Source organism: Pogonomyrmex barbatus, unplaced genomic scaffold (assembly GCF_055798465.1).
Source record: "Pogonomyrmex barbatus isolate J1 unplaced genomic scaffold, ASM5579846v1 scaffold17, whole genome shotgun sequence".
Classification (NCBI taxonomy): domain Eukaryota; kingdom Metazoa; phylum Arthropoda; class Insecta; order Hymenoptera; family Formicidae; genus Pogonomyrmex; species Pogonomyrmex barbatus.
In genome coordinates, this window is record NW_028297113.1 from 4,764,754 (window position 1) to 4,778,854 (window position 14,101).

General features: G+C 42.6%; 1 protein-coding gene and 1 long non-coding RNA gene across 3 annotated transcripts in view; one reads left to right on the forward strand and one right to left on the reverse strand.

Annotated features, from left to right (window-relative positions):
* The window catches only part of LOC105427815 (uncharacterized), a 306,009-nt gene that overhangs the window by 22,269 nt on the left and 269,639 nt on the right, over window positions 1-14,101 (reverse strand). The gene's annotated exons all lie outside the window — the stretch shown is intronic.
* LOC148937087 (uncharacterized) lies at window positions 946-9,292 on the forward strand. 2 transcript variants are annotated; one of them, XR_016138717.1, is made up of 3 exons: window positions 953-2,590; window positions 4,324-5,692; window positions 5,792-9,292. It is a non-coding gene; the product is annotated as an uncharacterized LOC148937087 (long non-coding RNA). The 2 variants fall into 2 exon arrangements; XR_016138716.1 differs by having other exon boundaries at window positions 946-5,692.

Here is a 14,101-nt window from a genome sequence, read left to right on the forward strand (position 1 = left end):
AGAACTTCACAGGACTTCTTGATCATTTCTCGTAAAATCATGCAAGCGCAAGCGTGTTACGCGACGATGATTTGTTCATCTGATAAACGTGCGATCAATTGTCATCGAATATTCAATTCGATTAAATAATTTTTCATTCAGATTCTAAACCGCCGTAAAATTTTTTGTATCTTAAATATACGATGTAAATAAAAATAAGTGCCATATATATCCTTAAATCATTTAAAATGCAGACAAAATTAAAAGAAAAAAATTAATATATGTATGATATGACAATGCGATTTGTTCCAGATTTGCGCATGGATTTCAAATCGATCATCTGTCGTCGGCTCGGAGGAAGTCTTATGAGCGATCTCGAGGCAATCGAGTTGTCTTCGAATCGTATCGAGAAATCATTATAAATTCAGTCGGCTGGACCATGACGTAATAGCGCAGTAACAGCGGTTATTAGTCGCAATTTCCGTGCGCCGGACGTACCGGGGCGGCTTCGCTTAATTAGCCGCTGCTTCGGACACTTTTTCCCTTCCCTCCTCCGAGATTCTCGTCCCGGATGTCTCGTTAGAGCCATTAACTCTTCTCGTAGTTCTAATGAAGACCTATGATCTTTGCTATCTAATGGGGCACGCAGTCCTCACTACTGGGAACGATTTGACAGAACTTGTCACCTGTCGATTTCTCGCGTTTCATTCTAACTCTTTTTTTTTTCTCTCTCTCATATCCCTTTTCCAACGTCTAACTACGACGTAGCCTTTAACGTTAAAAATGTAATAACGTATGATTGGCGCATGTGAGATGATCGCGGTCGCTTAATTATGCTTCTGAAAAAGTTAATATCCGGTAAGAAATGGAATTAACGATTAGGACAGGAATATGATGTATTCAAGCAAGAAGATAATTTAATTACGAACAATATGAATTTTGAATGTACGATTATAAATTCGAGCTCAGTTGGCCTGAATTGTATGTAACAATATTATAAATTTAATCTTCATGATCGTTCTTTCTTAATTTCTAAATTATATAAGCTAAATTGCATTATGATATTTGAAGAATGTCTTTCCTGTGAACCGAATTTTTACTATTATAATATCTTTGAAGATATTATAAGATATCTTCGATTAATATCTTTTAGTTAATTATTGTAAATCTTGGAGCACGTTTTAAATATCTTCTTTCGCTACGCGATTGTCGTACCAATGGTAAAACCATCCCTTTCGCATTCGCTATATCATCGCCTCGCCCACGCCAACGGCAGGGTTAATCCTAAGCATTAGCGATAATAATACGCGATCTTAGCATGCTTTGCCTTTCTGTCTGTTTCACCTTCGTCTTCTCCCTGTTCGCTTCCACCCGCACGGTCTTTTACTCTCGATTTTTTTCCCTTCCTTTTCCTTTTTTTCTTCGCGCACAGGTATCCGAGGCTTTCGCGGCCGCGTGCTCGAGGGAACGTCGAGGGGGTAATTGATAATGTTAAACGCCGGGGTTAATCCGCCGATTTATGAGCAGAGTGTGCGCCGTGGATTTTTTAGAATCCGCCAAATTGAGGGATAATCGTCCGACGTTAATGCCTCGCTGCTAAAGATCGCCGCGCCAAGCCAGAGGGTTTGATTGAGAGAGATAAGTGGGAGTTCGCAGAGGTTTACAGCGCTTCGCGTGTCTGGTGGCGAATAAAAGAGGCCCCCGCTAATCCGCCAAGAAAAAGAGAGGGTGCCTGAATCGACTGAGAGAATCGATCTCGCGTTAGCTACGGCGCGCGGGCGTTGAAGATAAAGCGCTTGCCTCGCTTGACCCGGAGCCAAAGGTAGTCACTCGTTGTAGGATCTTGCGTTCGCAACGAGAGTTGCAAGTTTCATCCCGTGACTTTTGAATCACGTCGTATTAATCCGCGACGATAATTCGTACTACTCGCAAACTTGCGCGCATTCGGGAAATTCATTCTCCAACTTTAACACTCCCTTCCGTCGCGTCAATATTTATATTAAATTAAATTTAGCGAATGCACAAAACATAAATATTAATATATTAATTAATTAATTTGAAATATCGATGAAATATAAGTATTAAATAATTAATATATTTACATTTTATTTTTAGAGAGTACATAAAAATGTACTAGGGATAAAAATATTAAAAAATGAATTATTAGCTTCAATTAGGAAGTCTCGTTTGAACGATTCGTCTTCCGTCTTCCGAAGAAGACGAGAAAGGCGATTTCGAGCGTGTCCGCGTGCCATGGACTATTCCGCGCATCGGCGCGCAGCAATATCGATTATCGCATGTCGTATAATTCAACGGGTGAGGCCAACATTAGTCGTGCGGAAATATGCGCGAGTGCTCGCGTGCGCGTGCACAGGATGGAAGGTGGGTGGACATGCCACCCGCGTCGCGGAACTCGTTAGGCTCTATGTGTTTTCAATTAAGTTTCCCGCATGCCCGCGTACGCGCAGCGCGCAGATTAGCGCGGGCGGCCGCGTTCGCGTCGATTAATCGTCGAGTATTATCTCGTGCCCCGTGTGCCGCGGGGGCCACTACGACGCTCAGAAAATTTATCGACGGCGGTTCGCTATACAAAGTACCGGTTATCCATCAGGTGCGAAGATAACGCGCGCGATAACGCCTAAACGTTTATTCACGCAAGGTGCCGTAAGTTCATCCTTAGAGCGGTTCGACGTCGCGGAACGACGATCCCACGGACGATCACGGCTGAACTTTCACGGCTGATATTCACGTGCGTTTTGTGGAAAAAGAGAAAAAGGGAAACCCGCGTAGGCCGAGACAATCGGAGATATCGCCACCAACGGTGGGCGTAGTCCAAGTCGGCGCGGATTTTATTTAGATTATACGATTATGATAAAAACGGAATAATCATAAAGAATATCGATGTTGATGTAATTTATTGCTTTTATTGCTTTTATGACCGATAATGGTCAAACTATATATATATATATATATATATATACAGCAAATATTGTGATAAATCCGTCGATATACGTATTATTCAATGAAGAGATTGTGTGATCTAAAACGGTACGGACACTGTTACAACAATAAAGTGCGGTGAAACATGCTCAGTTTGTGCAACAGAGAAATCCCATTCTAGTAATAATTAAAATTTTATCTTTCGCCATATTCACCACTGCAAACTGCGTCGCGCGACTCGCGTGACGTAAATGCGGAATGTGTAGAATTATCTCTTTGTCAAGCGGCACGTGTCTTTATCATAATTAAGCGCGATCTCGTGCACGTTAATTGACAAAGATAATTGCACTGGTGTAGTGAAAGTAAACGCGGAAATGCAGTTATACACGCCGATTTCTTGGTCGAAATCGCGAAATAACGTTCCACGTTTCTTATAAATATCACGTACACACATTATGCAGAATATGCAGACAACAACGTAATCCATTGTTCGCAATCGCAATAACATTTATAGTGTTTTCGATCGCAATGGGTTTTGTTTTAGGTTTATATCGTCATAGTGCACTTCCTGCAACTAAAGCGAAATGATTGTAGAATACGAGCGAAAGAAGAAAGAAAGAGCAGTAAGTGTAGCGAGTGCACTATGATGACATTAATCCGGATTAAAACCCGGAGTGCAATCGAAAAAAAAAAAAAAAAAAAAAAAAAATTAGAATTCAGTTCGCGGCGAAATAAGAACATCTTTTCATAAAAAATTATTGCGACCTCACCGACATTAATACGGGACGAACGATGTACAACCCACGGAAAGTACGTAATTCATTAATAACCCAGAAGGTATCGAAAGAGTAGTGAGGATCGATCGCTCGTAAAACACGAGAACGAGCGATGGTATTCAGATTAAGATATGCGCCGACAGGTAATCGATTCATATACGCGTTGCATTAATCTCGGAGCTATACTTTTACGACAGCGGCCGCTACTGCCCCGCGATAAATTGCGACTTCGTTATCATGTCTCCCGAGCGCGTATCCTTCCTTTTTTTCTTTACGTACATGCCGTAAATATCACGCCATCAAAAGTAATACGCGCGCATATGCATGCGAATGAGTTTTTGCAGTCGTTAATGCAATACTTTTTATTTGCACGCGGGCCTCTCGCGAGACGTAAAAGTATCGTAACGTTAATAAAAATCACGGCGCATGCTATATATTATCATCGCGCGGTAGGCCCTCAAGTAACTCAACTTTAATTTTATTGTTTGTTTACCGAGAACGATGAATATTAAACACACACTGTCGTGCACCTCTAAAAATAAAAATGCACGATTTTACGATTATATAACTCTCCCCCCCCCCTCTCCCCTCTCTCCAGCCTATATTTTGCATATGTCTTTATGTGTAGGATGAATCAAATGGGGCAGAATGGGACAGAGGCATATACGATGACGAGTACGGAAAGATTCGTGCAATTAGAGCTCGGAGACAGCTCGCGAGATAATACAACTCTCGCGCGTCATCAGACGATAAAGGGCAATCGAATGAACGACCAAGAGGTAACAAGTCCGGGTGAAAGCGCGGGAGTTAACCGTTTTGAAGATAAGTCCCTCGCGGACACCGTCCGAATTGTTCCACCCACGTCGGTCGTCCCTGAAATCGCGTCCGTATGCGAGCGAAAGAAGTCCCAGTCGTGACAAGAGCAATGCGGCAGACGGACGTGAACCGGCTCCGATTCACGAGATCGAAGAAACGGGACAAGACAAACACCGGTTAATTGGGAATCTACTAAGATGGATGGGTATCTTATTGTTTGGCATGCGGTACCGAGCATAATACCGAGAGGATACGCGTCGCGGTTGATGCACGAACGCCAGCGAGACGGAAAGATTAGGTGAATGACGATCAAGGGTACATTACTCGGGCATTAACAAATACAGCCCGAGCCGTCGCAACGCCTATGATTAATCGAGCGCAGGAAATCCGCCACATCGGCGGAATGCATCGCCGTACATAAAATTTTATCGGCCACGCGCGGCCGCGGTCTTGACTCCGCTAGAAACCAGTCACGAAATAATGGTATCGAAAACGAGTGATCACGAAAGGTCGAAATCCCCGGCGTCGAACTCCGTGAACTTCGGCTGCTGTAACTTATGCTCATTATATCTGCGGATCATTATGACCAAAATGATTATTAATCAGCATTTTATAGACTGAAAATTAGCAATTATTAGGATATTTATTTGGACATTTTCGTATATCGTAATAATTTAGAATAAAAAATTGTATTTATGCAATTTATAATATTTTTTAATGTAAGTTTGCAAGATATTTATATCGTTGCGTTATTAATTATTTTTTTCAATATCTTTTTCCTTATATTTCTTTCGCTTTATCTCACAGATATAAGGATGGCAAAGATCATATCATTAACGGTATAAAAACGCGGTTAAAAGAGAGAGAGAGAGAGAGAGAGAGAGAGAGAGAGAGAGAGAGAGAAGAAGAGGAGGAGGAAGAAGAAGAAACGGAAAACGCGATCCTCTGTAATTTTATTAATCCTCTTTGTAATCTGTAGCAGTGAACGTCTGTAATTAAGGCTCGCGAATTTCGGGGACCGGCTTGTTTGCGATTAATATTCGTGCTTTACGAGAGCGAGCCTACCTCTCCGATACCTTCCGGGCTGAAAATGAATTATGCAAGTGAGCAGCTCGAAAGTTACGGTAACGTCTCACTCGAAGCGCCGATGCACGGCGGATTCTCCCTTGTAATCAGGCTCGGTAAGTATCGGGAGTGAAACTCACCTGGTGATTGCAAGACCTATGTATGTTTAATGAAATAAGTATTATATTTATCAGCAATCTTTTTCTCTCTTTCAGAAAATTACAACTCGAAACAAGTGAAGTAATATATTTCATTAAGCGCTTATTACTGGTTAACGCTAATCCGGTAATTTTGCTCATGTATGTCACACCGTCGTGTATACAATTGAAATTCTCGAGATACAGCGGCAGGTAGACAGCAAGCACACTTCAATCTGTAACGTGATGAATGTTTTCGTGCGCGAACCAACCGATCGAAGTTCACCAATAATTCAGCTTGAATACCTAGTTTCACCGTCTAGCGTGAGGTTGCATCGCAATAACACGACCTCACCGCATTGATGAAAATCAACATCGAACTATTTTGAGAAGAAGTCCACATTCATCTTCTAATGCAATTGCGGATATAGAAATGATTATTATTATCGATATATATATATATATATATATATATATATATATATATAATATATATATATATATATATATATATATATATATATATATGGAATCGGACAAGTCTCAGGCCGTTATGTTACTTCTGCTTTCTCTTCTCGTATCCTCTTTCAGCGAACTAATATTAATTAATCAAGAAGAGAAGATTAATTCATTATAGCCGTTATACTGCTAAACTGTAGTTTAGAGTGGTAGTTAAGCCTCGTTTCTCACGGCGATCCAGGAAAAACGAGGGAACGAGGAGATCTGCCGTCGAGTTGCCGGGACTAAAAGCGTAGTTTGAAAGCCTTTAAATCCACATTGAGACGAAGCTCGATGTTCCGTTGCGAATACCGCCGACGTCAGCGATTACGGACGTACGTCGCGGACCTGTCGTAACGCTTCGCTCGAAGCGAGGGGGAAGGGCGTATAAATTATGGACGCGGAGGTGCCGATACTTGATAAATCTATCGGCAGGTGATAGACGAGCCGTGGCGGCGCGGGTCGGCTCGTAGTCATGGCTGCAAGCCATCCTGAAGATAGGCTGCAGGCAACGCATGCTGCAACGTGTCTCTCTGGCTGCACCTTCATCGTAGTCGTAATCGTCTTCAGGTGAGACACGTGGTCGACAGTGCGCGAAGTCCTTTAATCCGCTCCTCCTCCTTCCGCACACATTGGCTACACACGGCATTCGCGATTACGGGAACCCCGGAGGTCAATCCCAAGGCTCGATTACGCGTATCGATGACTATTAGGCGCGGTTTATTCATGGCACGGCTGGCACGGTCTGTCTCGGTCGTAGTTCACCGCATCGCGATAACCCCTTTGCCTGCCCGTCACCCGTCGAACTAGGAAGTCCCGATAAGACAGGTGACAGCTGATTAAAGGGAAAATGGAAGAATGTTAACTTGAGGGAATTCATCGCGCGCAATTGCGCTTGCAATGCAATCAATTGATGTGAAAATAAGAAAAATAAATGTTTATTTCTAAATTTCAACCTTTTAATTTTTGTAAACGTATTTTTCATGTAAGATATCTTTCACAAAGCTGTCTCTTTCTTAGACTATATAGAAATTTTTCTATATCAAAAGTCTTTAATTTTTAATCATAGTTTTTGCAATTTTTAAAGTTTTGTGATTTTTTTATTAAATATTATTATATACAAAGTTTAAAATTAAAATTGTGTTGAAGAAAAAAAAAAAGAAAATTGTAGAATACACTACTTTTCTTATTTATTCTTAGTACGTTAAACTTTCTTTTTCTTTATTTAATTATTTTAATTTTTTCTTTATTTAATTACAATATAAAAGTCATTTAAAAATAAAGAGTATTCAAATCGCGCAAGACACCCATAAATCTGAAGAATAACGATTGTTCAAAGATACTTTGTATACTTCAGTCATAAAATGTAATGATTGCAAGCGTTAAGTAAGTATTTCTCCAAGACAGTTAATCTTTAGCTAAAGTCAGTCATCTTTCATTGTATGTCAAATAATGTTTACGATCATGCTCGTTTCACCATCGATATCCAGATGGTCTACCATTCATGCAAAAGGTTGCACAGAGCACAACATATCAGAATAACATATGATAAAGATTCAATTGTTACATTCGTGAAAATCAATACAAAGTATGGATTATCATAAATATCATTCACGATAACAAACATTATAACATCTAAACTATCAAACGTTCTTTTTTTAACGATAAAAAACAGGACTTTGCAAAGATTTAACTGAATCTCACAATTAAATTACTGTGCAAGCGTTTAACAAAATTAAAACGTCATTGAATAATCTCAATATGTTATCGATCTTATTTAGATAAATTAATTCAGACATCCAATTCTAAAATAAAATAAAATCTCCTTTCAATTTTCACATTTATGAGCAAAATTTTTCTGATTTTATTTCGTAATAATCTATCTCTCGCAAATATCTCATTTAGCTCATTTGACTCCCAATTGCGCAATGAAAATGAGAAACAACCATTTAATTCCGCCGAAAAAAAATCCAAAGTCGTTGTCGCAGGTGTTTAATCTTTGCGAGAACTAGTGCAGGCGTGTTTCACCTGTGTGCTCGACCGGGAAGAAGGAGGAGATACGGAGAAAGGCGCGCAGAGAGAGAGAGAGAGAGAGAGAGAGAGAGAGAGAGAGAGAGAGAGAGAGAGAGAGAGGAGCACGCGCGCGGCACATACATACAACACGCCGCGCGGATTTCTCCGCAGCATAGCGGACGTGCGGTCGATAAATTTGCGATTTTTCCGCGCGCGGTCGGCTCTTCCCATCACCCCACGCCCGCGCCCGCAACCATCCCGCGGGACGGACTCGCTTCTCCTTTTTTTTCTTTTTCTCCTCCTAGGCGATGCATACACACGGCGAGACTGCCGCACGACCCGGGAAAAGGGACGGCGGGCTGCGATTACACGGATAATAAATTAACGCGCACGACCTTATCGAGGCGTATAATTCATCACGAGGGTTACGTGCGCGCGCGACCTGACTTGGCAACGCGCGCGTATTTTGCGCCGCGCGCCCGCCGGGCCCGATATGGCGGTTTTGCACATTAACCGCGTAAAACTCTAATGGCACCCGACCCCTTACACCTGTAATACGGTACGGCGGGCGATGTGAAAGTTCAGAGCACGGAAGGAGGCTGTGGAGCCCGGGACAAGGTAAACGCTCGTTAGGCCGAAGACGCGCATCGTTAAACGAACGATGTATTTCCCGGTCTACTTGGAGTATCCCTCTGTCAGACGTAATGACTTTTCACAAAGAATACGCTGTAATGATATTAACCCCTGACTCGCGACGTTAATACCGCTTTCTTCTATTAATCTATTATCTGTCCATATATCACGCACGGGGAGATACGTGCGAAGATGTTTATCGATCAACCGACGACGTCTTAACTTCAAATTAGACGGATGATTATAAATAATGTTGGATAACAATAGATAAGAATCAGAGGTATAAGCGATGCCATAGATATACCATGTTAGAATTTAATAACTGCAAAAAAATTATAAAAATTATTATGTAAAAAATCAATGTACAATAGTTATAAATACAAAATAACGAGCAACATAAAATAAAAAAAATATAACAATTTCGTAGAATTAAAATCAATATTGAAACATTTCTCCTTCATTTAGCAAAGTTATCATGTCGATCTTTTACATGCGAGAAATTAGGCCATGGTTGATGCAATAAAATAATTGCAATTCGCCGCAGTAGCAGGAAATGGGCGTTATCGATGTAAATAGCAATTCAACTGGGAAATAAAACCTGCAATGGATTACCGCGATCATAATGTCCAAAAATAGAAATAGCTCCGCATAGCGCAACCATACTCTGTCCTGTTCCGTTCAGTTCATTAGACATTTTCAAACATCAATCGATGTCGCAGTTAGCATTCGGTAACTTACTCGGAGATCTCTGAAAGCATATAAATTTCCTAGAAATAAATTCTATTCTGTCTACATGAGAAAATTGTTTATTTGTAAGCAAATATATATCTGTAAAAATATATCTCCTTTCATTCACTTGCAGTTGATGCTAATCCAATGAATAAAATCGCTAACTAAATACAATTAAAATAAATGGAATTTGTTACTTTGTCTGCTTGTATGTCTTCATCAATCAATTTAGATATTTAAAAAAAAAAAAGATTTATAAAAAAAAATTGAGAAGACCGATTATAAGTTTCTATAAAATGTTTTATAATCGATCTGACACAATTTTCGTCCGTTTGCCCAATCTTCCTTATTATCGTCGTGTAATATTCGAGTCAAGAATAAAGGGGTCGGAAACTTTCGCGACTCGTCTCGTGCGGCCTGTGAGCCCTGAGCGTGCTCGTGACCGAAGTGTCTCAACCTTTCTATCCATAACCACGGCGATATTAAGCGCAATGTCAACGACACATTCGTCTCGTGACGCTTTTCCGCCTGCCCATTACCATTTATGGCTCTCCGGAGCGGAGAAGCGGGATTGCGAAACCCGCGAGATATTCTGTCGCGTCGCGAGCTAACGAGGCGTGCGATAATTAATTAACGTTCGACGTGGCTCGACCGGCGTTCGTGGTAGAACCGACAATACTGTCGGCCGCGTTCAGAAAGAAAGCGTCCCATCGACGGCGCTTTCTTAATAAGAATCATCGCGATATCTCCTTTCTCCCGTTCTCCCGAAAGACGTAAATGTTCAGTTAAGTAAAAGTCTAACCAACACATCGGAGAAACATTGAAACGACAATACGACGAGAATAATGGCGAGCAAAACTACTAAAGAGAAGCTGTTCAAAATTCATTATGAACATGTTTCTTATAGAATTATTTCTCTCCCTTAATCTTCTGAAAGAAGAAGTGACGGTTCGTTTTATGAAGACACGTTCATCAGATCGTACAGGAATCCGGCATTGATCTTGTAAATTCAGTTTACGGATAAGAAATCTCATTACACACGGTATTTCAACAAATCTTGCTAACCGATAATCTGACTCGATCTTCGTCCTGCAGAAAGAGAGACTGCTGTTGCGAACGAGCAATCATGTGGTAAGGCCGCTGTATCTTCGAACTGCGGAATACATTATTAGCGAAGATTAGCGTGCGAACGATATGAGAAAAGACATGTATACAATGAGCGTGGCACGAGTACGGCGATCCATCCGGTAAAACGTGATGTACGCGCGAGTACGCGTTCAAATTTGTACTTGTAATTCGCTTAAGATATACGCTGATAAGTAATTTCACCTTCAAAACTTTCCGAAATTTCCTTTAAAGCGCACAAAGGGATTGCCTTTAAAGATACACGTAATTAATTTCTAGAACTCTCATTTTTCGAAATTACAAATCGCTCAAAACGATTGTTCCGCACGCGAATTAATCCTCGAAACTTCGCGAACTTATCCCAATCATTCGAAATTGGCTCAAAGTCGAGATGCATCTGGATTATGGAATGGAAGAGACGCGGGATGAAAATCCGTTCGTGCTCTGGCGCTTGTTCTACCATCGCGTTTCCCCCTTCCCCCTCCCCCTCCCCCCCCCTCGTCCCCGCCGCCCCTCGCAGCTGGCAGCGCGATTTAGTACGACATCATCCTCGCTCGATGTTAGCGTGGGAGTACGACGTACGGATTTACGCGTACAGGTGCACACCGGCGCGCATTCGTTCGCGCCAAGTCCCGTGCCTCTCTCGCTTTATTCAAGTATTCAGGGAGTGGACCGCTGTGCGTGCCCACACGTACACGTCGCGACGCAAACGTTCCTGGAGTGCAAGTTAAACAACTATTCATAAATATCACAAAGCGCCGTTACTGACGGCCGCATGCGGCGCCCGGGGCGCTTCCTCGCTCGGTAATTCGCTGCCAGTAAATCCTCTCTCGGCGGCCGACTACTCGTCGACGATAATGCCGTAACGTTAAGCGGATCGCCGATGCGGATGATCCTCTTTCGAGAACACCTGACGCGCTTCTAAACGCGAAGATGATTGCGGACGTACAAACGGGAAAGATATTCAGGCGCGACGACCGCATTAACAAACCTCTCTCTCGCCTCGATCTTCCCTTTGTCCTCATAGCGGGAAATTTTCGCGTCTGCGCACGTCTGCGACGTGCTTCGAGGAATTGTTTTAATTGGTAGTAAGTCTCCTCGTAATCGTTTTCATAACGCGAATTAAATTTTGTAGAATGTTATCGGTGTAAAAAAAATAAAGCTACTCTTGGGAAAAGTAGTCCTAATGCGGAAAGATGTACACAATGGTATTCAATTTTAATCAACCACTTTTAGTCATGGTAGGCACGCACTTCCCCTCTCGTTGGCGAAGAGTAGAAGTCGATTTCGCGAATGCCGCTTCACGAATATCCGCCTCGAGCTGCACAACCGCCAGCTTTTGACGGAAGACCACTAATTAACTGGAAGTCTTAATTGGCACAATTTGCTCGCGTTTAAAGCTCACCGCGTCACGGTTCACGGATGCCCGTTTGCTCCTCCATCACGGACGTCACGACACTTTAACGAGGAGCCGCATGAATCCGCGCTCACGACGCGTCGAGAAGTTAATGGATTTAATCGCGAGTAATCGAGGAAGCGACGTCGGGGCCACCTCGTCACGTAGGCGAGGTCGCGTGCTGGCGATCGGCATAATTCACGGACAAACGAACGTCGATAACAAACCGGAGGGAAGATCGGGGATTGACAGCGCCCGAGGAACGGTCGTAAGTCGTAAGTCGCTTTTACGGTCCTGACGTATGTGCGCCGTTTTCATCCGAGGCAGGTGGAACGTGCAGTCAATGGCGTGCCACCAGTCGTCAGCCCGGATATCAAAGAACCAGGCGGTTTCCGGGAATATCGCGCGTTCGCCGACACTGCCGCAAAAACCAATCCGAGTCGGTAACAATCACGATAAATTAGTGCCGCACGCGACACTGTTGCGCTTGGCCGAAACGTGCAATTCGCGTCCGAAGGAGCTGACGTTTTCTGAGAACGGCACTCTCCTCCATTAGCGCAAAAAAGTATTCAAACCTTGTATGAATTGCCGCTCGAACACGCGATATTGTAAACTCACAGAACGAAACCGGAATCCACCTGCAACGTTTGATAAAAAGCGACGCGGAGACATCTCGCTACTTTGAACAGACGATTTTTACAATGTAACATGGAATTAGGAAGTTTCTCTGGTTTATATGATCCTGGGCTGAAAGTGAATCACTTTTACGGAATGTCAAAAGTTCTCTTTATGAACAAGCTCTCCTATAATTTTCTTGGACTTCTGTTAAGTACAAATGCAGAAGAAATATAAAAAAAAAAAAAGGCACGTATATTTATCAATTTGAACACTTTTACAACACGCCCGAGGATAAAATCAGTGGGGTACCGTACGCCTGTCACTTTTCAGTGCCTTTTAACACCTAAACACTTTACGATAATTGTAAGTACATGGAGACCCTGACGGCGACTTTACGACACGTTATTCATAATAATTGCATGCGGTAAGCGCGCTCGTGAAACGCGTCTCCGCCTCCGTCCGCGGAAACCGCGCGCGGAGGATAGTTTGAGGGGTCCGCGTTATCTGATTAATGTCGTACAATAATTCGCGCGCTCGCTGCGAGATTCGAGCGGCGGCTAATAATTATTTGGCCGGATCGTAAACACGACACCACGCAATTTCGTGTTATCGCCCATGAGATATTCGCAGGTGTTCCTCACGCGTAGTGACCGGTGGAAAATCTGTCTCTTCCTTTCTCTCGCTTAATTTTACTACCCTACACGAGCGGGAAGGGAACGGCCGGACGAACGATGTTGTATTAATTTGTCACGGATCCGGCCGCGATTGCGAAATAGACGGCGTTCGCCGCGCAACCGCTTTCGCGGTTGCCCCGGCTTTCATAATGCAAATTACGATCGTTTCGCATTGCCTTCGAGAAAATGTTTCAGTCAACGCCGTTGCGCCGGGGTATCGCTTTCTGCGGAACCCTTAAATTACAATTGTAACCCGCTCGCGTGTTTCATAAGGCGCGTATACGTTGGCGCCGTTGCGTTTCACGAAGCGAGTTGCGTAAGATTCCGTTAATAAATTATCGCAATTCTCACTCGAGGTATGTTTTTTTTTTCCCCCTCGCATCTCTCAATAGAATTTAATAATAACATAAAACTCAAGTGTTTGCGAGGTCGCCTCCGGCGGGATTTTTACTCGAGTACTTTTTTTTACGGAGCACTATTGCGCTTACAAACCTGTTAACGGAGGGAAGTTTTAATGGTCACTCAGAGTTGCTGGCTACGTAGGGCCGCGTAATAAGTTAAACGAGTTTGCTGCCATATTGTGCATAAAGGACGCACATAGTAACAACCAGACTTTGCATATCATGTTATAATGAGTAAAAACACGAGTCATACTGTAGCAAAGGAAATTCTAAAAGTTTTGCTAACGGTATAATATAATTA